The sequence below is a fragment of the Triticum dicoccoides genome, chromosome 1B (genome assembly GCF_002162155.2).
Source record: "Triticum dicoccoides isolate Atlit2015 ecotype Zavitan chromosome 1B, WEW_v2.0, whole genome shotgun sequence".
NCBI lineage: Eukaryota > Viridiplantae > Streptophyta > Magnoliopsida > Poales > Poaceae > Triticum > Triticum dicoccoides.
This window is the reverse complement of record NC_041381.1, coordinates 613,101,970-613,127,948: the sequence shown is the minus strand read 5'-3', so window position 1 is coordinate 613,127,948 and position 25,979 is coordinate 613,101,970. Positions and strand designations below refer to the sequence as shown.

The following is a 25,979-nucleotide window of genomic DNA, read 5'->3' as shown; positions in this document are numbered from 1 at the left end:
TCGGACGTCTGAGCGACATCGCAGAAAAGGCTTATATCAAAAGTAAATAACAGGTGTGCCACATTCGGACGTCTGAGCGACATCGCAGAAAGGGCTTATATCAAAAGTAAAAAACAAGTGTGCCACAGTCGGACGTCTGAGCGACATCGCAGAAAGGGCTTATTTCAAAAGTAAATAACAGGTATGCCACAGTCGGACGTCTGAGCGACATCGCAGAAAGGGCTTATATCAAAAGTAAATAACAGGTGTGCCACAGTCGGACGTCTGAGCGACATCGCAGAAAGGGCTTATATTTCATTATTTATATCTCATAAATTCACAAAGGTATAATACTCATAGAAATAATCAACACATAGTAATATACGGGTTAGTTCATCCACAGGAATAAACTTTTAACCGGACTTAATACTCATGTGGTTCACCGGAGTTTTGTCACTGAGGCTAACATTTGACAAGATAAGATGAACACAGTACTTGGACATGTACAAGATGATTCAAAGGATTTTGACTCTGCAGAGTTTGTACTAATTGCCCACAGCCAACGGATTTCCATAGTCACGAAGGACTAGTTCCGTTTAAGGTATTTCGGTAGAAACACATCTAACCAGTACACACCCATCCCACCTCACGATGCCAGGAATCACCCTAGACAACGTCTAAGAAAAACTTTGAGACGGGGAGGTCACAACCTCGAATAGCATGGGATCAAATTTATATACGCGCGCTCTAAGGGGTGCCCCCCTCTCGGTCCCAATCGGAAACACCCATGCCCCCTGACCAGATGACGGGCTTTAATCCAGGGCCATGGAACCCTCATCACGGCCTCTCTATTTGGTGTGTACCAGGAAAGCGGTTTGCAACTTACTAAGCCATATCCCTTGCGGAAAACATGTGGTAGTACAGGAAGGGAAACGAATGGGAACGTGACTTGATTCACGTTGATACTGAAGTCAAATAGTCTGGCATAAGACTGGCATGCTACAATACTGCCATCTTACCCATTCTCATGCCATCACATGGCCATGCAAACTTATATCCAACAACATATGGATTTTCGAAACTCACTTGCCTCATCTTTGCATGAAATATAACATTTATCGAAATGCTCATAAACATGTCATGAAAGTACTAAATGCAAACATGCAACAAACACTCATCATATAAAAAGTTCAAACATGCTTGCCTGGTTCGGAGTAGTCGGAGTCTAGCTTGGCGAGGTTCGCGGTTCCGTCACCTCCTCCGGTATCTACGGTATAAGAAAATACGTACTTATCGTAAATACCGCGAGTGCACAAAAAAAGTGTTCCAAATATTTTTCAAATAAATATGACAAAACACTAGACAGAAAAATAAAGATGACAAATAAAGAATCAATCAAAAACCAGTTTCTGTTTAAAAGTTATAAAGGTTTTAAGTCCAGGGACTCATCTGTAATCAAATAGAAAGTTTCCAGGGGCCAACTTATAAAAACAGAAAACGGTTCGAAAAAGAGAAATCACTGACGAGGGGTCCCACCCGTCAGGTTTGAATTTTCAAAGGGGAGGAACAGAGCTCGTCGGCGCCCGAGAGCTGCGGTGGTCGCCGGCGGCGATCCACGGCAAGTTGGAAGGATCGGAGAGTACCTATGTGCTCAGGGTGTCCTTCCGCGTCGGTGGGTGGTGGTGGTGGTCGTCGGTGAGCACCACGTCGAGGCGGTCCTTGCTCTAGTGGACGGCGGCTCGGGTGGAGTTGGATCTCGTTGGGGAGGGCTGCGGAGGTCAAATTGAAGCCGGGGTTAAGTCACTGGGTTCCCGAGGAGACTACTGACGAGGTTAGGGCGACGAGGGTGGCCTCACCGGAGTGGATCGAGTTGGTGGCCGAGGCGGATCGAGGCGGCCGGATTTGGGGGAGGAGACCTCCTCGAGGTCCTCCTAGTGGCTTGGCGGGGTACTGGTGGGGTGCAGTGGTGGTGCGTGCTCGAGAACGAGCTCGGGACTCCATTTTATAGGCGATCCGAGGCGGTGGCCGAGAACGGGGATCTCCGGCGATGGTTACGGCGGCGCATTGTTTGGTCGGGGGGATTAGGAGGTTGATCATCGACGTGGAGGTCCACGGGCTCCATTTTGCATCTAACCCTGGTTGGATTGGGCGCGTTGGGTGGTTTCGGCAGGACGGGGCGGCGCGGGCCCGTGGGCGGCAGAGGGAGCGCCCTGTGCTTGTCAGGCCACGGCGACGGTGCTGCGGTGTGTGCTGGCATGCATGAGGCCACGCGGAGGTCTAGGGAGTGTTGGGCGGCGCAGAACGGCGTAGCGAGCCGGTGCTGGCTCCGTTGGCCGCGATGGGTGGCTCTGCCACCGCAGAAGTTGCCGGCGTCGGTGATTCTCGCCACCACCGACACCTGTGTCCGTCCAAGAGGGCGTGCGGTGCTCTGGCCAGGGAGAAGGGGTCGTGCGCAAAGCGCCAGGGTGCACGGGTGATCGGTGACAAGTCACTGATGAAAACGACACTGAAGATAACTCTGAACTCTGAATTTTACTGAAAGTGCACAGGAACAGTGTCGGCCAAGTGTTTGATGAAATGATTCGAGCATGAGAAAAAATTATCTGGGGCTGATCTTTGGTGTGGTGGTCTCTCAAAGCACCTGGGGGCTGCCTAAATTTTGGTGGAATATTTGGAGAAAGGAAAATATGAATTTCACCAAAAATAATGAATCTGGTCCAAACTTGCGGAGGTTGAAACTTGAAAATTTTGAAAGATAAAGAGTGGATCTTGATGAGTCCAGGTTGTGGGTGCTAAGGACTATCCAGAGGAGTTGGTTTGAGATCAAAACTCAAAGGAAATCAGGCACTTCCTTTATAAAGCATCTAGGCTTAGAATAAATGACAAAATTGTTTTGGGGAGAAAAATAAATGGATTAAAATCCAAAAATGGATTGAACTTGTTGGGACAGAATGTTAGGATTGTCCCAAAGTGGAGGGAGGGGTTTTTGGGAGAATTTACCACATGAGGCATGGTAAAAACCAAGGATGGTTCAAAACAAAAGAGTAGCTCCAAAATCCTAAGGGTTTCTTTTAAAAAGAAACTAAAATTCAAGAAATGTTTTTGAGAAGGGAAACTCAGAAGAAAGGTTTTTAATAACCAAATACCAGGGTTGCAGAAGGTACAAAAATCAAAGACCTTGCCAAGGGAAAAAAGTTTTGAGCGAGAGAGGTTTTAGGAAGGATTTAAATGACCTTCTTCAAACCAAGCAAGGTTTTTGTCGAAAATTAAAAAAAAATTGGAGTGTCACACATCCCTAAGCTTAGGCCTTTGGTTGTCCTTTGATTTTACCTTGGGGTGCCTTGGGAATCCCCAAGCTTAGGCTCTTGCCACTCCTTATTCCAAAATCCATCAAATCTTTACCCGAAACTTGAAAACTTCACAACACAAAACTTCAACAAAAAATCTCATGAGCTCCGTTAGTATAAGAAAATAAACCACCACTTTAAGGTATTGTAATGAACTCATTCTTTATTTATATTGGTGTTAAACCTACTGTATTCCAACTTCTCTATGGTTCATACCCCCCGATACTACTCATAGATTCATCAAAATAAGCAAACAACACACAAAAACAGAATCTGTCAAAAACAGAACAATCTGTAGCAATCTATAACTTTCAAATACTTATGTAACTCCAAAATTTCTGAAATAAATTGGTGGACATGAGGAATTTGTCTATTAATCATCTTCAACCAAAAATCACTCTTCTGTAAAAAATGACAGCTATTCTCTTGAGCGCAAAAGTTTCTGTTTTTTACAGCAAGGTCGCAAAGACTTCACCCAAGTCTTCCCGAAGGTTCTACTTGGCACAAACACTAACTAAAACATAAAACCACATCTAAACAGAAGCTAGATGAATTATTTATTACTAAATAGGAGCAAAAAGCAAATAACAAAAATAAAATTGGATTGCCTCCCAACAAGCATTATTGTTTAACGCCCCTAGCTAGGCATAAAAACATGAATAGATCTAGGTATTGCCATCTTTGGTATGCAATCCATAAGTGGCTCTCATAATAGATTCATAAGGCAGTTTAATTTACTTCGTAGGAAAGTGTTCCATGACCTTCCTTAACGGAAATTGGAATCTAATATTTCCTTCTTTCATATCAATAATTTCACCAATCGTTCTAAAGAAAGGTCTACCAAGAATAATAGGACATGTAGGATTGCAATCTATATCAAGAACAATGAAATCTACGGGCACATAATTCCTATTTGCAACAATAATAACATCATTAATCTTTCCCATAGGTTTCTTAATGGTGGAATCCGCAAGATGCAAATTTAAAGAACAATCATCAAATTCACGGAAACCTAGCACATCACACAAAGTTTTTGGAATCGTGGAAACACTAGCACCCAAATCACACAAAGCATAACATTCATAATCTTTAATCTTAATCTTAATAGTAGGTTCCCACTCATCATAAAGTTTTATAGGGATAGAAACTTCTAGTTCAAGCTTTTCTTCATAAGATTGCATCAAAGCATCAACGATATGTTTAGTAAAAGTTTTATTTTGATTATAAGCATGAGGAGAATTTAACACGGATTGCAACAAGCAAATAGAATCTATTAAAGAACAATTATCATAATTAAATCCATTTAAATCCAAAATAGTGGATTCATTGCTATTTAAAGTTTTGACCTCTTCAATTCCAATTTTATCAATTTTTGCATCTAGATCTAAAAACTCTGAATCATTGGGATGCCTTTTAACTAAAGTTGACTCATCTCTAGTCCCATCTTTATCAAGATTCATATTGGAAAACAAATATTTAATAGGAGTCACCTCAATCACTTTTAGATCTTCATCATTATTATCATAAAAACTAGAAGAATATGCTTTCACAAACCAATCTTTTTAGCACGCATCCTAGCGGTTCTTTCTTTGCACGCATCAATGGAAATTCTCATGACTTTGAGAGACTCACTGATATCATGCTTAGGTGGAATAGATCTAAGTTTAAAAGCATCAACGTCAAGAGAAATTCTATCCACGTTCCTAGCCAACTCAACAATCTTAAGCAATTTTTCTTCAATCAAAGCATTGAAATTCTTTTGCAAACTCATAAATTCTTTAACACTGTTCTCAAAATCAGAGGGCATCTTATTAAAATTTCCATAAGATTTGTTGTAGGAATTACCATAATTATTAGAGGAATTACTAGGAAATGCCTAGGATTAAAGTTTCCTCTATACGCGTTGTTACCAAAATTGTTCCTACCAACAAAATTCACATCCATAGATTCATTATTATTCTCAATCAAAGTGGACAAAGGAATATCATTAGGATTAGAAGAAACACTTTTATTAGCAAACAATTTCATAAGTTCATCCATCTTTCCACTCAAAACATTAATTTCTTCAATCGCATGAACTTTTTTACTAGTAGATCTTTTAGTGTGCCATTGAGAATAATTAACCATAATATTATCTAGGAGCTTAGTAGCCTCTCCTAAAGTGATTTCCATAAAAGTGCCTCCCGCTGCCGAATCTAAAAGATTTCTAGAAGCAAAATTCAATCCGGCATAAAAGTTTTGTATAATCATCCACAAATTCAAACCATGTGTAGGGCAATTACGTATCATGAATTTCATCCTCTCCAAAGCTTGTGCAACATGCTCATGATCAAGTTGCTTAAAATTCATAATATCGTTCCTAAGGGAGATGATCTTAGCGGGAGGAAAATACTTAGAGATAAAATCATCTTTGCACTTATTCCATGAATCAATACTATTTTTAGGCAAAGAAGAGAACCAAGTTTTAGCATGATCTCTAAGCGAAAACAGAAATAGCTTCAATTTAACAATATCATTATCCACATCTTTCTTCTTTTGCATATCACACAAATCAACAAAGTTGTTTAGATGGGTTGCGACATCTTCACTAGGAAGGCCAGAAAATTGATCTTTCATAGCAAGATTCAACAAAGCGGTATTAATTTCACAACATTTAGCATCGGTAGTTGGAGCAATCGGAGTGCTAATAAAATCATTGTTGTTGGTATTGGAAAAGTCACACAATTTAGTATTATCTTGAGCCAAGGTGACAAGCAATCAATCTAGCACACAAGAAGCAAGCGAAAAGAGACGAATGCAAGAGGGGAGAAGAAAAGGCAAAGGTTTTCGAAAATCATTTTAGAAGTGGGGGAGAGGAAAACGAGAGGCGAATGGCAAATAATGTAATGCAAGGGAGAAGAGTTTATGATAGGTACTTGGTATGGCTTGACTTGGCATAGATCTCCCCGGCAACGGCGCCAGAAATCCATCTTGCTACCTCTTGAGCTTGCGTTGGTTTTCCCTTGAAGAGGAAACGGTGATGCAGCAAAGTAGCGTAAGTATTTGCCTCAGTTTTGAGAACCAAGGTATCAATCCAGTAGGAGACGACGCACAAGTCACCCAATACATGCACAAACAATCAAGAACTTGCAACCAACGCGATAAAGGGGTTGTCAATCCCTTCACGGTCACTCGCAAAAGTGAGATCTGATAGAGATAATAAAGTAGATATTTTTGGTATTTTTGATGCATAGATTGGAAAGTAAAGATTGCAAAATAATATGGAAAAGAGACTTTAATATAATGGAAAAGAGACCCGGGGACCATAGATTTCACTAGTGGCTTCTCTCGAGATATCATGTATTACGGTGTGGGTGAACAAATTATTTTCGAGCAATTGATAGAAAAGCGCATAATTATGATGACATCTAAGGCAATGATCATGAACATAGGCATCACGTCCGTGTCAAGTAGACCGACTCCTGCCTGCATCTACTACTATTACTCCACACATCGATCGCTATCCAGCATGCATCTAGAGTATTAAGTTCATAAGAACGGAGTAACGCATTAAGCAAGATCACATGATGTAGAGGGATAAACTCAAGCAATATGATATAAACCCCATCTTTTTATCCTCGATGACAAAAATACAATATGTGCCTTGCTGCCCCTACTGTCACTGGGAAAGGACATCGTAAGATTGAACCCAAAGCTAAGCACTTATCCCATGGCAAGAAAGATCAATCTAGTAGGCCAAGCTAAACCGATAATTCGAAGAGACTTGCAAAGATATCAAATCATGCATATAAGAATTCAGAAAAGAACCAAATAATATTCATAGATAATCTCGATCATAAATCCACATTCATCGGATCTCGGCAAACACACTGCAAAAGAATATTACATCGAATAGATCTCCAAGAACACCGAGTAGAACTTTGTATTGAGGAGCAAAGAGAGAGAAGAATCCATCTAGCTAATAACTATGGACCCGAAGGTCTGTGGTAAACTACTCACGCTTCATCGGAGAGGAAATGATGTTGATGTAGAAGCCCTCCGTGATCGATTCCCCCTCTAGCAGATCGCCGGAAAAAGCCCCAAGATGGGATCTCATGGGTACAGAAGGTTGTGGCGGTGGAAAAGTGGTTTCGTGACTCCCCCTGATGTTTTTAGGGTATAAGAGTATATATAGGCGAAAGAACTAGGTCGGCAGAGCTACGAGGGGCCCACGAGGGTGGGGGCGCACCTACCCCCTGGGCGCGCCCTCTTGCCTCGTGGACGCCTCGTTGTGTCTCTGACTTCAACTCCAAGTCTTCTGGTTTGCTTTTGGTCTAAGAAAGATCATCGCGAAGGTTTCATTCCGTTTGAACTCCGTTTGGTATTCCTTTTCTGCAAAACTCTAAAATAGGCAAAAAGAACAGAAACTGGCAGTGGGCCTCCGGTTAATAGGTTAGTCCCAAAAATAATATAAAAGAGCATATTAAAGCCCATTAAACATCCAAAACAGATAATATAATAGCATGAAACAATCAAAAATTATAGATACGTTGGAGACGTATCAGTCATCGTATGAAGAAGGAAGCTAGCTATACATGGCTCTATAGGTAAAATCTATGTAAATCGACCATTTCCTTACCCCGACGGTCTACCTTTCTTAAGGCCCTAAAATTACATCATTACCTTGAATGTCTTCATTACTATGCGCTTTTCTTTCAATTGCCCAACAGTAATTTGTTACCCACCATATGCTATGTGTTCGAGATAGAAGGCTCTAGTGAAAACTATGGCCCGAGTCTACCATATATAAAACAGAAAATACTATGCTACAATTTTATTTTATTTCTTTTATTTTGTAATTTACTTTATATTTATCTACCACTACAAGATTTGAGCCTTGCAAGTAAGTGCCAAGGGGATTGACAACCCTCTTGATCGCGTTGGGTGCAAGTATTTGCTTTTGTGTGTGCTGGTGCTGTTCACGTGGTCTTGTGTGATTCTCCTACCAGATTGATTTCCTTGATTCTTAACTGAGAGAAATATTTATCTCTATTTTACTGCATCTTCTCTCCTCTTCGAGGAATCCCAACGCAGCACACAAGTAGAAAGGGCCTCTGGCTACCCCATACCCCGAAATCATTGCCACCAAGACCAAGTTCGGTGACCGCTCTTGAAGCCGTGAACAACTTCCGACGACATGTGTACCACTACCGCCATTGAACCCCCAAAACCGCATCGCCACATGCTTCAAGGTATAACCTTTGAGACAACCGCCGATGCGATGCATGAGATGCCGTATGTATGCAAAAATAGTTGCAGGTACCTCGATCATTGTGTCACCGGCACGTGGGACTCCATTTGATCGGGATCACCCTACTGTCACTTCTCACGACACACCCACACCCACACTTTGACCTTTGTGCCGGATCTCTAGCGGGATACAGGGTCACCAAGACGCCGCCATGGCAAAGGAATGTGCCACCATGGCGATCAAAACACTAGATGGGGCATTATATATCGAACTGCTCAGTAAATTGCATACATTCCAAATATGTTATTATCATGCATGTTGACAACATTTAAATTGGTTTGGGTCGCTAAGCAAGAATGAGCCTTTCTTTATATGTGAGTCTAGTTGAATAGCATTGCAAGTCACACTTCACTTAACTTATGAAATAATTGCATCGGATCATGTCAACATCATTTTTTCCATCTCATTAATTGCATGTCAATTTGCACCTGTTGTTCCTAGTGTTTTGCTTCTTCGTGGATAGAGGATCCAGAAATGATGTGAGCTGCGAACTAGGGTCTGGCCATGTATGAGGCCACTAATCCATCTGGCAAGCAAACCCTCCTTTAAAATTATGACACACCCTACGCTTTCTTCCTTATTCATGCACTAGTATGACGATGTTGTGTATTGAGTCTTGAATTCTTGATCACATGCATAGCCTAATTATTGTCACATGAATTGCTTTTACCTTCCATTCCTAGCATGCTATGTTCTGCTCGATCCATTGACATGCCCTACATATCGTAGTATGCATGCTTAGGCCAACTCTAGCCAACCCCCTATAAAATAAAGGAGGATCTGGTGGAGTAAAGCTTAATGGAGTATATTTACTCCACTAACTTTTGGTCGGCCTAGCCGATCGCCTAAATATAACAGTATTTTTTTTGTTTGCATTTATATATCGGCCACCAGAACAAACTTCATGGTTTCTTTATTTCATTAAATGACATTTTGATACATTGGAGTACATAATTCACCATTTATTCACTACAAGAAGGAAACAAAAAAACAAGAACCACAATTAGACACTTTAGTAGATATCTAACTTCCATAATTGCTCCCACTAGTTGGATTAATATTTTCTCTATGCCTTCATTGTTGATTCTCTCCTTTGGCTTCTCGAATTTGCACACTTCTTTCTTCTTCGGTTCACATGAATTCAACATTGCGTTGCATCTAGTCTCATCTCTATTATCTACTCTAGCAAGGAGTGCACGGACATCTATCAAATTTATCGCTATTAACATATCAATGTAATCTTCTTCCCGATACCAAAACTTGCACCCACCCTACACACAAAATTTGAGCAAACAGTGAGCTACAAATTGCGCCGAATCCGATGAACAACCGAATCAAAACAAGCACTCACCCCCTCTTTTGTGCACTTGAAGGACACCCATTCGAGCTGCTCCAGCGTGGTCGAAACTCGGCGCACTACCCGTCGCGGGCAGTCGTCGCACTTTATGACCAGCAACGGGGAGCCGACTAGCTGCTGGGCCAGTGCCGAGCCCGGCCGACGGTCGGACGTGTCTTTGCCGGTGAACTGCCAACGAGTGAGATCCGAGCGGCTAGAGGAGGAGGCCATACCTGCATGAGGCACAGAGGTGTTGCCGAGGTTGTGCGGTTCGGTACCCGACCAATCCATGACAAAAGCACCAGCGCTGGCGGCCAGATGCTTCAAATCTAGCGGCGGAGGCAGCCATAGATATGTTGATTCTATGTTGGCGATGACGCAAGAGAGGCTCAAATCCGGTTGGGTGAGGACCGCAACGGGGCCTACGGAGCATCCGCGATGGCGGGTGGTGGCCAGCGGGGGCGGGAAGGATGGCACCGGCGTAGATGCAGCGGGGAAGTGGAGTGGGGGGAGGCAGCGAGGGGAGGGGATTTTTTCCTCCAAGCAGTAGCGCCCTAGTAAATATAGGCGCCGGATAGGAGGCGGAGTAAAAATTATTCTTCTCTATTCGGTTTAGGGGATTGACTAGGTGCCGGTCTGAGGAGTAAAACCAAAATTTTACTCCTCTAATGCCGGATAGGGAATCGGCTAGAGTTGGCCTTAGGGCTTTGCCGAGTCATGTAGGCTATGTTGTTGCCTACGGGTAGCTGTTAACCTGGCTCCGAATCACTCTTTACTTTGTTATGCTACAATGTGAAATGTGGTAGTAATTTAGGATGGTAATGTCGGAAGGCTATATATGGTTAAGCATTGGTGTGTTTTTCCACACGGGCTGACTTAGGGCCGAGTTCGTATTGTCTTGATCAAAGAATGAGTGCACTGACCATATGTGAGTCTTTGTTTGACCCCCTTGATCGGGTACTCGAGACTGTAGATTTTTTCCGGGGTGGCTCAAATTGGTTTTCCATTTGCATTTCGTACCTTTGTGCCATTAGGGAGGAATCCTCCAGTGTCTCGCAAACTTAGTGGCACGGTAGGCGGTTATTCCTGGGTTCGAGCACTAGACAATCCTGTGAGTTCCCACAAATGGTTGAGTCCGATTCGAAGATGTCACATACATTCTCTTTGGCGAGGTGACTTGCTTTGGCGTGGTGGCTCCTCGATGCCGAGCCACAATGCTTTTGCATTTTTGCAGTGGCGGCGGTTCGTCTTAGGGGCATTTCCTATTTAGCGTTGCAGGCGCCCGGTTGTGTGCATTTTTGCAAACTAGCGCCTGCAGCCCTCCGTGATGGGCCGGCCCATGTAGGGGTGCCTGAGGTTTTTTTCTATGTTCTTAGAACGCAAAAAAGGGAGCAACTAATTAACAAGCGCTTCTTCGGGAGCCTCGCAACGATCAGCGCCACATGGCGCGCTTACAGCCATTCGCCATGTGTCGCGCTCTAGGCGCTCTCTCCGGATTTTATTTTTTTTTTATTTTTACGCACGCGTTTTCAGCTTTTAACTGGTTTTTTTTGGGTTTTTTTGACGTTTTGGTTTTCTACTGGTCTTTCCTAGCTTTTCGATCAAATTTTTTTTTTGAAAAAAATATTTTTTTTACGCAGAAAAATGCATTTTTTTCGCGAGAGGCACCGTTTTGCTTCCGCCAGAGGCACGGTTGTGCTTTCGCGAGAGGCACGGGTGTGCCTCTTTCGGAAAGGGAAAAAACACGTTTTCTGTTTTTTTTCTTCTTTCGCGAGAGGCACGGGTTTGCTTCCGTCAGAGGCACGGTTGTGCTTTCGCGAGAGTCACGGGCTTGCCTCTTTCGGAAAGGAAAAAAACGCGTTTTCAGTTTTTTTTTCTTTCGCGAGAGGCACGGTTTTGCTTCCGCCAGAGGCACGGTTGTGCTTTCGCGAGAGGCAAGGGCGTGCCTCTTTCGAAAAGGAAAAAAACACGTTTTTTGTTTTTTTTTCGCGAGAGGCACGGTTTTGCTTTCGCCAGAGGCACGGTTGTGCTTTCGTGAGAGGCACGGGCGTGCCTCTTTCGTAAAAGGAAAAAGAACGCGTTTTCTGTTGTTTTCTTTCGCGAGAGGCCGTGTTTTGCTTTCGCCAGAGGCATGGTTGTGCTTTCGTCAGAGGCACGGGCGTGCCTCTTTCGGAAAGGGAAAAAACCCGTGTTTCCGGTTCGGTTTTTTCGTCGGTTTTTTGTTTGGTTTTTCCGTGAAAAAAAAGTTCGTCAAAACCTATCAACATGGGATCTAGTTTTGAATATCTCGACGCGAGGAATCCAATGACGAAAGCAGTTCGAGATTTGGACGTACGATTTAAGAGATAAAACATTTTGAATAAACGGATCTACGAAAAAAGGGAAAACTCACAGCGCGCCACTTGTCGCAACCTGGAAAAGTTGAAGTGATCTCCGCAAGGAGTACTCCTTAATTATTGATTTCGGCAAAAAAGTGATGGAGCAGGTTGCAACTCGAACCTGGGACATTGCTCGTCGTTGCATGCTTCTGTTCCCACCCCACCACGCACCTGATTCTAAAAACTTACAACCTTTCCCCTCTTTTATTCTCTCTTTTTCCTTTTTCTTCCTTTTTCCTTTTTTGTTTTTTGTTTTTTGTTTTCTTTCCTTTTTGTACAACCAGGTTCCTCCTGCATCCCTTTGAATTTGATGAACTTTTTTTTTCAAAATCGATAAACTGAATTCTATGAACTTCTTCAAATTCGATGAACCTTTTTCCAATTTTCATGAATTTTTTTTCAAAATCAATGAGGTTTTTTTCAAAATCGATGAAATTTTTTCAATTTTGATGAATTTTTTCTAAGTTGATGAACTTTTTTCAAAATCAACAAACTTTTTTCAAAACTAGTGAAGTGTTTTTTCAAATTATTGAACTTTTTTTGTTCAAAATTGATAAAATTTTTTAAGTTGGCGAACTTTTTGTTCAAAATCGGTGAACTTTTTTCGAAATTTCATCACTTGTTTCCTAAAGTTGGTGAAGTTTTCTCAAATTCACAATTTTTTTCAGTTTGTACGAACCTTTTCAATTATATGAACTTTCTTTGAAATTCACGTTTTTTATATTGTGCATTCATTTTTCATTTTTGTTTTCATTTTATCATAAAATAATAAGCATAATAGGCTGGGTACATAGTAAGGTTCTTTGTCCTCAATATAAACAGCGTAGTAAGGATAGCCTAGTTGCTGGGTTCGAATGTTACTGCGCATGCGATTAGAGAACGAATCCTGGCTCTACTCGCATTTTTTGCGATCTAACAACCTAAGTGTGTCTCGCTGCGTTTTCTGGGCCGGGCCAGTTCGCACCCCACATTCCGCCTTACCCGCAAAAAAAATTATGGGGCGCGGTAAAATCTCGGCCCCAACCCGTGTATTCGCGGGTTCCCTCTCACCGCTGCGGTGCCCTGCATAGAAACGGAAGTGGTTGGTGAAGGAACATTTCAGTCCGTGCTTTCCTCCGCCAACCACCTCCTCTCTCCTCCCTCGCGTCGCGGCCACCCCGCCGCCCAAGATTCCGACGAAAGCAGCCGGCAGGAGCTCGCCAAAAGGCCACCGCACGCACGAGGCCTCCCCTCTCCCACCCGCTGCGCCGGCGGGCCGCCGGATTTGCGGATCTGTGGACCTTCATCTCGTGGCCGCCGGATTTGGCTGTGCCAGCGGCTGCGCCAAGCGATGGAGTGGTCCGGGAGCATCTCCCGCAGCCCCAGCAAGGGCGCATCACCGCATGCAGGGACGGGTTCGTCCTCCCGGCGCCGCCGACGATTTGCGGCCATGGATTCGTTCGGCCGTCCACCGGGCTCGGCGCTCGTGCAGCGGCTCTATGGCTCGCCGTTGCCTCTCATACAATGCGACGACTGCATGCAGACAATGCTGCGGCTTACTTCGGCCACGCCGAAGCACCCCGGATGGGTGTTCTTCAAATACGAAAACGATGGATACGTGCACTTGCGGTAGCTCGTTTTGATAGCTCATTCTTTGGTTCAATTGCGGATCCTCATTCCGAACATGGTCATTCTTTTGTGTAGGGAGATGGATACTCATTTTGGTTTTGGGAAGGCCAATACATTGATTTATTGATAGAAAGAAAGTTAATAGATGTTGACGCACTCCTTAGTAGAACAGAAAACAATGATGCGGCTGCATGTTCAATTAGAGTGGAAGCAACGTCTACTTCTTCTGAACCAAAGATGAAGAATGAAGAATGCAAGATCAAGAATCCGTAGATCACCAATGAGTGCGTGGAGAAGATATTACTTTAACTAGTGGGAGCAGTTATGGAAGTTGGAAATCTTCTAAAATGCATAATTATGGTTCTTGTTTTCTTTGGTCTTACTATTCTAGCAAAGATTTGGTGATGTTTTAGGTATTCAATGTTGTTGAAAAAACAAAATGCATTACATTAGATCAAATCAAAGTGCAAATTTAGGTTTTCCGGACCGGGAGGAGTTGCGCCAGATCAAACCCGCGGAATATGCTTTTTTATGGGTCGGCTTTGCGGGGTCTGCATCCGCGGCCGTGCACGCTGGCCCGTAAAGGCATTTTTTCGCGAACTGCAAACACGTTTTGCGGGCCGGACGGATGCGGGGTCTGACCCCGCAAAACCACGACCTGCATAAGTGTTTTACGGGCTGAGAAAAACGGATTATAAATGTCGATTTTAGCTGCGACCGAACAGAACCCGTATAATCAACCCGTAAAAAAGAATATTCTCTAAATATACCATCTTCTTCCTCACGCCCTTTCCATCTCGACCTTCGTCATCTCGGCGTGTGCGTGTCCTGCCTCAGCGACCATCTCTTCGTGCTCACCAGCGAGCGCGACCGGGCCAGGGCCAGCAGCAGTGCCGACTGCAGCAGCAAACGGCCGCAGCGCGGGCGGAGGCCAAGGCTGCCGGGGCAGCGCGGGCGGCGACCGAACTCCTTCATTCGCTAGCTACACGCGCATTCATTGAGCTGCTAGCTAGCTAGCTAACTGATCCATTCGAATCAATTCGGCTGGCTAGCTAGCTAGCGAGCTCCTCGTCGAGAGAACTGCAGGCCGGGGCAGCGAACGGCCGGCGGGCGCGGCGGACGGCCGGCGGGCTCGGCGGACGATCGGCAGGTGTGGCGGACGGCCAGCGGGCTTGGCGGACGGGGCGAACGGCTGGCGGGCACGGCAGTGAGGGCCGGCGCTGCGGCCGGGGCGTGCGTCCGTGGCCGGGGACGGGCGAACGGGAGCGAGCCATGAAGTTTCCGCTGGCAGTTGGACTCCCGCCAACGATCTTTCCCGTATATAGGTCGTTCTCAGATCGTCTTCGAAATCTTTATTTTCACGAGTTCGACCGGGATGTTTGCGGTGCCCCTTAAAAAATTACGGGTTGGGGTGGTTTACAGGTTCTATTATGATTGTTTTTTTCGCCTAAAACTATAAACTGAGGGTTATTTTGTAGTTTCGTGCGTTTTGCGGGCCCGGCTAGTTTAGGCTTCTCAAACGCATTAAAAAGAACAAAGCGATGGGTTCGTGGGCCCCATCAGACGTAGTACACATTCTCTGAAGTGAATCCTGGGCCGGTCGCCTACGAGCCACGACGATCCAACGGCACGGGTCGGCCGGGCGCCTTTACGGATCCCTAACCACCAGCGAAGAGAGACCTTCTTCCCCACGCCGCCACCTCCCGTCTCAGCAGGTTCCCTCCTCCATTCCTCTGCAGTTTTCGATCTCTCTTCTCTCTGCGTTCTACTTTGAAGGATTTTATTACTTGTTTCTGCATCCGGTTTGAGGCCGGTGACGATTGATATTTGGTCTCGTTCGTTGTTTCTGCATCCGGTTTGAGGCCATCCCGCTGAATCACCACCCATATTCTGAGTCTTCTTATTAAATATATAGCATTATCTTCTAGGTTTGACTTCTTAATTGTTTTTATTTTTATATTAAGCTAAAGTAATAGACAAGCATATGTCTCAATTCTCTTCACTAGGAAAGTATAGTTAATAATTAGGTCAAAATCTGTTTGTTTCTTGTAGTTCAGAAGACCAAACTGTGAACTTGAAGAAAATCTTTGGCTCCTAGTTGACGACCTTTAGCTTGCTTGTGTAGTTTCAATTCTAACTGCATATGAGAAACCATATCCCAAATTCAAGATATATATATATATTTTTGCTTGGATTTGGAGCATTGATGCGAAAATTCATTCAATATGATATATCAGGTGTGACTATCAATCGCTACGTTCTTACTGAGCTCCTTTCCGTTTACTTATGCTTGATGTTATTGATATGTCTTTCCGGTATTCTTTCAATATAAACTAAGAACCAGTTTGTGAGGCAAATTGCTGGACAATTGAAATTCTGAGGCTTAATGCCAATAGCTTCAGGTCCTAGTATTGTTTATGTATATATCTACTTTTGTCTGTTCTTAAATTATCCTGGTGAAGATTCTCAGACCATAGGAAGTGCCGTATGAGAGACTGTAAACAACAGCTGCTTCTCTCCACTGCAAGTGTCCTCCTTCGGCCATAACCTTTGTGGTTTGATCTGGGCTGGAATCTCCATGTGCAGCTGGTTTGGTTCAGCTGTGTGCGTCATTTTAAGTGGGTCTAGGGATTCTCTCTAATCTTGTTTGCTCTGTTTTTTTGCATTGTATCTAATTGTCTGTTGCACCTAGTTTAGAAGGAAAAGGGCACCATGGGCTATTCGGCCTAACCTGAGACCGTATTTTGGTCGGTCTACAGAACTGGTTATTGTGATTAAATTTTGTTATGACTAGCTAACAAGTTGTCGTCAATCTGATTTGAGGATATTTTCTGGCAATGATGATAAATTTAAGGCTTGTTCTCAAACATTCACAGTTGCCGCCTAAGAGCTTTCGCCCAGCCATGCTCGAGAGCTAATGCTGATGTCTGAGTTACTTTGCTGTCTTCACTTATTCGTTGTGTTGCCTTGATTTTTTTTTTCTCAAAACATTCGCAGTTGCCGCCTAAGACTCCTCTTTGATGCTTTCATTTTTATGTGCTGGTGTTTCATTTGTTTGACTTGCAGATCACTGTCCCATTGTTCAGCCGCCGTTCTCTTGGTGCATCTGAGTTTACAACGCTCCCGAGAGGTAATTCAGGTGCCGCTTAAGAGTGCAAATCTGTCTAGATGGTCTTGGGCTATGCTCGCCCCCAAATTCCAGATTAATCTCTGCTATATTGTTTTTTTTTGTTTGCTTTTTGTTGTCTGTATAATTCTAGTTCTTCTGGGACTGCTGATTTAGCGATTTGAACCTTTTTTGGTGCAGTGATTACTGATGGGAAATCCCCGTGAGCAACTCCTATACATCCATAGAATCTGAGCACCAACAAACAATAATTTTCTTGGATTCCTCTGATCCAAATATGAAGATGCACCGCGCATGCAAAATCTGTGGAGAAATAGGACACACCTACAAGGAACACCAGGATGGATGCCCCTACTGTGAAGCGAGTCATTTGGGTGAAGAATGTCCCATTATGCAAGTCACGTGTTTCATGTGTGAAGCGATTAACCACAATCCAGCCCAGTGTCGTCTACTCACGAAGACACAAGAAGTGGTTCAGCAACAGAGGAAAGGAATGAAGGAAGCTATCCAGGAATTCATGGCAGCACCCATGAAGAGAAGGAAGAAGAGGCGCTACGCCAAGAAGTGTAGAACAAGGGGCACTGTGCCAACGCGTGTCCAGAACTGAAAGGAGAGAGAGAGAAAGATGGGGGCGCTACTCCAGCCCGTGTCCAGAATTGAAAAGAGGGAGAGGGAGATGGGAACCTTGGAGCAAAGAAGCCCCATAGACTTGTCAGGAGTAATTTGTTTGATACTCTTCCTTTCTGTAAGAATTCATTCAGTACACTATTCCAAGGGAGCTAATGTTAGTAATTGGAGGACAGCTATCTGAGGCAAGCAATAAGTGTATTAGGAAACTTTTTACGTTATCTTGGAGATGCTGGGTTGAGACGTGCAATGTCAATGGAAGAGGCTATACATTTCCTGTGTTGTGATTGCTATTTCTTTTGTGAGCAGAATATGACTAGTGGGTCCTTGCGCGGTGCTTTGCTGGTATGTCAATGTGCTGGGTTTTTTTGTTGTATTTGGCGTAAACTTGTAGCTTCGCTTGTACATCGCGCCAGAATCTGTGGGGGTTTACATATTGTTCTTCTTAAATCACCATGCACGCATAAACCTGTGGGCACATTGTGCCGGAATGTGTGTTGTTGGGTGAGATTCATGAGCATCAAGTTGCAAAATTTGTCAATCTGGTGAGGGGGTAAGGCTTTGCCTGGTGCAGCAGCTGCTGTGCAGACCGTAAGAGATGGCTCTACATTCCAACACCGATTGTGCTAAGTTGGTTGTGCAATATGCTCGGTGCTTTCCTGTGATGAGCACAAGGAAAACGTCCACGTTTATTCTGTGTAAATGTTAATTAGCTGGTGGAGTTTTGATTCGAATGACAAATTGATTTGTAGTAGAGTAAATAAAAAGGGTAGCCCTATTTATAAGCTGGTCATTTGACATGGATCTTCACACTTGTGCTACGGTGTTTGGTGCGGATATTAGTCTCTCAGGTCTCAGCCCTGGATGGCCAAGCTTGTTTGGTTCAACCCAAAGGTTTATAGCCGGCTCGTGGATGCACTGGCAGGATTTGTCGCTCCTCTGTGTCTGTGGTACAGCTTGTAACTGCTGTTCAATCCTCCATATGTAGACAGTGCGATCTGAGTGTACAAACCATAGAGGTACAGCTTACGGAAAACTACAGAATGTTCTTAAGAAAAACGTACAGCTTACGGGAAATCTGTGCAATCAAAAGGGTAGTACTATCAGATTTAGATCCGCTAAACTACTCCACGCCATGATCATCTAGCCATGGTTTCTGAAATGAAAAAAACTTAAATTTAATCATGACCAAATCCGCATGCAATAGCACACAAGAAAGACACTCTTCGGGCGCCACCGCATCAACAGGTAAGTATTTCATCTAGGCGAAGCAGAGGGCGAAATTCAAAGGCATGCTGACCGGATCTTATCAGGAACGGTCCAGAACTTAAAATCCGATGACCAACTGAGGCCGCAGAAGCCAATGCAGGTGAGCACGGACATCGCAGGGGTGTACTCTGTCAGCATTCTGCTTCCACCACCTACCCTGATGTGGAATTCGACGATCAGACCTGCAGAATTCGGACCTTTTAGCTGGTGCTGGGTCAACCCAAAGGCTAGCTTCAACGCCGGAGCTAACCTATTTGTGATGGTTTATATGTGGTCATGATGGATTCCAAATGGTCAGAAACATGGGTTCCAAATGGTACGAACCGGAAAATTGTGACTGTCCATTGGGGTAATCTCCTTTCAAAAGTTGGGGACCTTATTGATCCCGTCACAAGACAATGGGATGTAGAGCTTGTGAAGCAGATTTTGTGCAGCGTATACCCTCGATCCCTTTACCGTCGTATGGTATGGAACATTTCGTGGCATGGAGTTTGATGAAGAACGGCAGGTTTCTGGTGGAACTGCCTATTTTGCGGAGTGGGATCATCAACATGGGTCCAAGTTGAGGCGCACCAATGAGATGGGAGCCACAGGCTCAAATATGATCTGGGAATGTATTTGGAGGTTAAAATGCCCTAGCAAAGTAAAAAATATATTCTGAAAGTCTGTTTTTAATAATGAGGTCAAAACCTGTTTGTTTTTGTAGTTTGGATGCCCAAACTGCGAACTTGAACAAAACTATTTAGCTCCTAGTTGACGACCTTTAGCTTGCTTGTCCAGTTTCAATTCTAATTGCACATGAGAAACTGTATCCTAAATTAAAGTTTTTTTTTGGCTTGGATTTGGAGCATTGATGCGAAAATTCACTCAGTATGATATATCAGGTGTGATTATCAATCTCTATGTTCTTACTGAGCTCCTATCCGTTTACTTTTGCTTGAAGTTATTGAGTCAGTTTGTAAGAGACCAGTTTTTTGTAAATTGTTGGACAACTAAAATTTGTTCAGAACTTTCATGTCATGCCAGCTGTAATCATTATGTAGCGCACAAGATGGTACGAATTGAGATAAAACAGAGTACATATGGTTGGAATGACTGAGCTACCCGGTTGTGAATTGGCTATATTGTAGTTATGAGGATGATGTTTGTCGCCCCCGTCTTAGGTTCTGCTTGGGTGGATCTGTGCTGATTGACATACTTATGAATCTGACTCTGTAGATGAAATTTTGACTATATAGTTTAGTGCTATGCTAACTTCTATACTGTTAGTTGAATAAAATAAAACAGGGATTTTATAGTAAGATATCGTGCATTATTTTTGAATTGTTCTTTTCCTTGGACAATGGCAATGACGATTTGCAAATGTTCAAGCTCAACAGACCAACTCATAGGTTTTCTCTCACGAGTTGATTTGTATGCAAATTATCCCGTTGAATTGAGACATCTAATATCTCATGTGCTTTTTAGTATTTTCTATTTGTTTGTTTGTTTGCTTTGGAGGGCATAGTTCGCCAAAAAGGCTTCCGCCCCGTTTTATAGATAAAGCACAAACCACAAATACACGGCCAAACGCATACAAAAAGTGCAAAAACCCCACATGGTATATAGAATGATGACAACTCAGAAACACAAGACGTTACGTCGGAAACACAAGATAATGGCTCGTCATCTCTTTATCATGCAACCGTAGCACATGATGGGGCTATGATTTAATTCACTGCAGATTTACTGAGTAAGGAAAATTTTAAAGTCTTGGTCCTGAGAGAAAAGGAGAGGGTGAATTAGTTGTTTATATTTTTGGACATGACCATGCGGTAAAACTCATGTTGGTGTTGAAAATGCTCAAATATAGTTTGGGAATTCTTAAAGGAAATTTTAGAGGAAAATAAATATGCTAACCCTAGAAATACCATTTATGGCTTTCCCAAAATGTTTTTTAATAAATAACTAAAAAACTTTTGTTTTTTTTGAAGTAATAGTGATCTTATATATAATAGACATCAGAAATAATTTTAAATGAATTACTGTTCTGAAAGATAAATACTTTTAGTTCAAAACTCATTTTTTTGGGTTTCAAAAAAGGGTTTATTTGCTTTTTGCCCAAAATAAATTTCAGTACAGATATTTTTGGGCTCTACCCACATGGCATGATCATTGAGAAATATTTGGGCCACATGATTGGAGGGGATAGCTAGAGGGTTCTCTATGAATTAAAATCCAAAGGAAACACCAAATAAAATAACTAAAAGAAACAATAAATTCAAACAAGGCAATAATACTCTAAAAAAATTGAGTGAAGTAACGCAAAACATAGCATGTGAAAGATACCCCACGTCGAAGGTTATTTCCATAACAACAGGAATACTTGTGTTTTTTCTATATAGCAACCAAACACCGTGTATAATAGATTCATGGTGTTTTCAACTCTTACAAGATTCAATATGACAATGAGTCAATGACATACAATCTACGATTTTTTACATTCCTACCAATCTTGCATACCAAAGAGGCGCTTACACATACTGCTATTGCATGTCTGCTTCTTGGTTTCGTAGGCGGAGACACAATGATCACTCAATGATAGGCGCCGACATCAATTGAAGAATATGAGGATAAACCACAACCCCCTTTTTAATAGCCTAGAGGTTGTAGGATTAGTACAACGATCCACCAAGGAGTGAAGTGAATCACGGAAACATAATCAAGTTGCACAATGCGTGATCCTCTTGCGGTTGAACTATTTTTCCTAATGTCACACATCCCAAAGTATGATCATGTTAGAATAACAACTGTGATTCTCACCTAAAGTTAAGAAGCAAAGTATGTCTGGACAACCAAAGAAATGTGCATGTCTCTTTCCTTGGCTACATTGGTCACATCTCTACTGTGCGTAAAGAGGGAAAATAGTATGACATGCAACATGTTTCAAGAAATTAGGACTCTCATGGAACTCTTGCAATCATTGACAATCAAGGGTGGTTGTGGCCCTTGTGACATTCCAGCACCAAGGGTATGTGCACCTTCTAGTGTCATTGTTATTGTGTGCTAGCTTCTGACAATTAGGTGGGCGAGAATCACTAAGTAAATCAAGAGACGGGGACACTCACCAAAAATCAAGAGAAGTAGTCAGAACTCCCCATTTCTATAGAGCTTAGAGGCTGTAGGTACTAGTGCAAGCATGCACCAAGGTGTACAACAAAGTAATGAAACATAATCGACTTGCGAGTGGGGCTTAGTCAATTGAATTATTTTTCCCAATGCCGCTCATCCCTAAAGCATGATCACAGAAGAATAGAAATTACAACAATTTTTTTCTCACTTAAACATACGAAGTTTGGATGAACAAATAAGGAAACAACCTATATTTGCTTGCTTGGATACATGGGTCATGTCACCACTCACATCTTAGTATATATAATGAGTGAAAAGATACCAAGGTAAATAGTAGGTGCGGCTTTATTCCAAATATTCACTTACAATGGTGTATAGTACGACATGTCTTATTCACTTAGATCTAAGCACCGAGGCCATGCCTGCGAGTCGGAGGCCAAACCATGCACCAGCCCAGACGGGCCTAGGTCGGGCCTCGCAGGCTGCATTAACCATCACTTGCCCATCGGAGATCATAAACACGTCACCACCTCAACCTCCACTATGCAACACACATCCACAACACGTGTGCCCGCCGCTGCACCCAGCACCACCGCCATACAAAGCAACCAGAGAAGTGTCCCGCCACCATTATCCTCAAAGCATGTCAGCCTTCGTCAGCATGCGCTTCTGGCGGCGATGAGAGGAGAAAGGGGGAGCCCCCCCCCCCGGTGGTCGGGCGACCCGGGAGTGAGGAGAAGTGAGCTAAATGGTTCAACTTGGACCTTTCTAATTTTGTCTGAACCTAGTACATGACTGAAGGAAATATGACCTAGAGGCAATAATAAAGTTGTTATTTTATATTTCCTTATTCATGATAAAGGTTTACTATTCATGCTATAATTGTATTGATCGGAAAGCTAAATACATGTGTGAACACATAAACAAATACCGTGTCCCTAGTAAGCCTCTACTAGACTAGCTCGTTGATCAAAGATGATTAAGGTTTCCTAACCATAGACATGCGTTGTCATTTGATAACGGGATCACATCATTAGGAAAATGATGTGATGGACAAGACCCATCCGTTAGCTTAGCATAACGATCGTTCAGTTTATTGCTATTGCTTTCTTCATGTCAAATACATATTCCTTCGATTATGAGATTATGCAACTCCCGTATACCGGAGGAATACCTTGTGTGCTATCAAACATCAAAACGTAACTGGGTGATCATAAAGATGCTCTATAGGTATCTCTGAAGGTGTTTGTTGAGTTGGCATAGATCGAGATTAGGATTTATCACTCCGAGTATCGGAGAGGTATCTCTAGGCCCTCTCGGTAATACACATCATAAGCTTGCAAGCAAATGACTAAGGAGTTAGTCACAAGGTGATGTATTACAGAACAAGTAAAGAGACTTGCCAGTAATGAGATTGAACTAGGTATAGAGATACCGACGATCGAATCTCGGGCAAGTAACATATCGATGGACAAAGGGAATTACATATGTTGTCATAACGGTTCGACCAATAAAGATCTTCAAAGAATATGTAGGAACCAATATGGGCATCCAGGTTCCGCTATTGTTTATTGACCGAAGAGGTGTCTCAGTCATGTCTACATAGTTCTCGAACCCGTAGGGTCCGCACACTTAACGTTCGCTGACGATATAGTGTTATATGAGTTATATGATTTTGTGACTGAATGTTGTTCGGAGTCCCGAATGAGATCACGGACACGATGAGGAGCTCCAGAATGGTCCAGAGGTAAAGATTGATATATAGGATGATGGTATTTGGACACTGTAAGTGTTTCGGGTGGTATTGGGTACTTATCATGTCACCGGAAGGGGTTCCGGGCAGCCATGGTAGGTTATTGGGCCTTATGGGCCAAAAGGGGAAGAACACACCAACCCTCAAGGGGCTGGTACGCCCCTCTACCCCCGCCCATGCACCAAAGTGTTGGGGAACGTAGCACGTAATTTGAAAAGATTTCCTACGATCACGCAAGATCTATCTAGGAGATGCATAGCAACGAGAGGGGGAGAGTGTGTCCACGTACCCTCGTAGACCGAAAGCAGAAACGTTAGGTTAACACAGTTGATGTAGTCGAACGTCTTCGCAGTCCAACCGATCAAGTACCGAATGTACTACACCTCCGAGTTCAACACAAGTTCAGCTCGATGATGTCCCTCGAACTCTTGATCCAGCAAAGTGTCGAGGGAAAGTTTCATCAGCATGAAGGCGTGGTGACGGTGATGGTGACGTGATCTGCGCAGGGCTTTGCCTAAGCACTACGATAATATGACCGGAGGAGTAAACTGTGGAGGAGGGCACCGCACACGGCTAAGAACAATTGATGTGCTTTGGGGTGCCCCCTACCCCTGTATATAAAGGAGGAGGGGAGGAGGCCGGCCCTAGGGGCGCGCCCAAGTGGGGGGAAACTAACTAGGACTCCCAATCCTAGTCTCCCCCCCTTTCCTTTCTTTCGGAGGGGAAAAGAGAAGGAGAGGGAGAGGGAGAGGGAGAAGGAAAGAGGGCCGCGCCCCCTTCTCCCTTGTCCAATTCGGACTCCCTTAGGAGGGGAGCCACCCCTTGCGGGCTCCCCTCTCTCTTCCTATGGCCCATGTAGGCCCAATACTTCCCCGGGGGTTTCGGTAACCCCTCGGTACTCCGATAAATATCCGAAACGTGCCGAAACCATTGCGGTGTCCGAATACCATCGTCCAATATATCAATCTTTACCTCTCGACTATTTCGAGACTCCTCGTCATGTCCGTGATCTCATCTGGGACTCCGAACAATCTTCGGTCACCAAACCACATAACTCGTAATACAAATCGTCATCGAACGTTAAGCGTGCAGACCCTACGGGCTCAAGAACTAGGTAGACATGACCGAGACACATCTCCGATCAATAACCAACAGCGGAACCTGGATGCTCATATTGGTTCCTACATATTCTGCGAAGATCTTTATCGGTCAAACCGCAATGACAACATACGTCATTCCCTTTGTCATCGGGTGCCAAAGATTCGATCATCGGTATCCTCATACCTAGTTCAATCTTGTTACTGGCAAGTCTCTTTACTCGTTCCGTAATGCATCATCCCACAACTAACTCATTAGTCACATTGTTTACAAGGCTTATCGTGATGTGCAATTTGCCCAAAAGACAATTTTTTTTCTCTCAATTTTGTCGAGTCATTACACTGATTCAATAAATGATTATCAAGCCGGCCCAAATCATGATCTTCACTAACTTGGATTTGGTTCTCTCGCGAAAATCATGATTTTCAGAGATGAGAACCATGAAAAGCAAGATCCCGAATAAGAAAACAGAAACTTGCCATTCGTTGGTTATTAGAAGCATCCCAAAAGCGTCCGGGTCAAAATATGGCTTTCAAATTAAGTTCTGAATTAGTAGATGCTACCAAAGGGAGTGGGGGTGCCATACGCAAAAAGGAAGCGACTCATAGAATGACAGAGGCAAATAGAGATCTTGCACATTACCGAGAGGGCCCAGAGATACCTCTCCGATAGTCGGAGTGACAAATCCTAATCTCGATCTATGCCAACCCAACAAACACCTTCGGAGAGACCCGTAGAGCATCTTTATAATCACCCAGTTATGTTGTGATGTTTGATAGCACTCAAGGTATTCCTCCGGTATTCGGGAGTTGCATAATCTAATAGTCAAAGGAATAGGTATAAGTCATGAAGAAAACAATAGCAATAAAACTTAACAATCATTATGCGAAGCTAACAGATGGTCTTGTCCATCACATCATTCTTCTAATGATGTGATCTCGTTCATCAAATGACAACACGTGTCCATGGTCAGGATATTTAACCATCTTTGATTAACGAGCTAGTCAAGTACAGGCATACTAGGGACACTTATTTTTGTCTATGTATTCACACGTG

At 43.4% G+C, this 25,979-nt stretch overlaps 3 non-coding genes and 1 pseudogene across 3 annotated transcripts; all 4 read left to right on the top strand.

The window, feature by feature from the left end:
* Positions 1–15,746: 15,746 nt before the first annotated feature.
* Positions 15,747–15,836, top strand: LOC119351628 (annotated as a pseudogene).
* Positions 15,837–16,388: 552 nt separating this feature from the next.
* On the top strand, positions 16,389–16,570 carry LOC119351633. Its single transcript, XR_005170072.1, has one exon. It is a non-coding gene; the product is annotated as a small nucleolar RNA Z112 (small nucleolar RNA).
* A 3,525-nt stretch (positions 16,571–20,095) lies between these two features.
* On the top strand, positions 20,096–20,174 carry LOC119351126. The gene has a single exon (XR_005169661.1). It is a non-coding gene; the product is annotated as a small nucleolar RNA U31b (small nucleolar RNA).
* Positions 20,175–20,302: 128 nt separating this feature from the next.
* Positions 20,303–20,406, top strand: LOC119351071. Its single transcript, XR_005169612.1, has one exon. It is a non-coding gene; the product is annotated as a small nucleolar RNA Z107/R87 (small nucleolar RNA).
* The last annotated feature ends 5,573 nt before the right edge of the window (positions 20,407–25,979 follow it).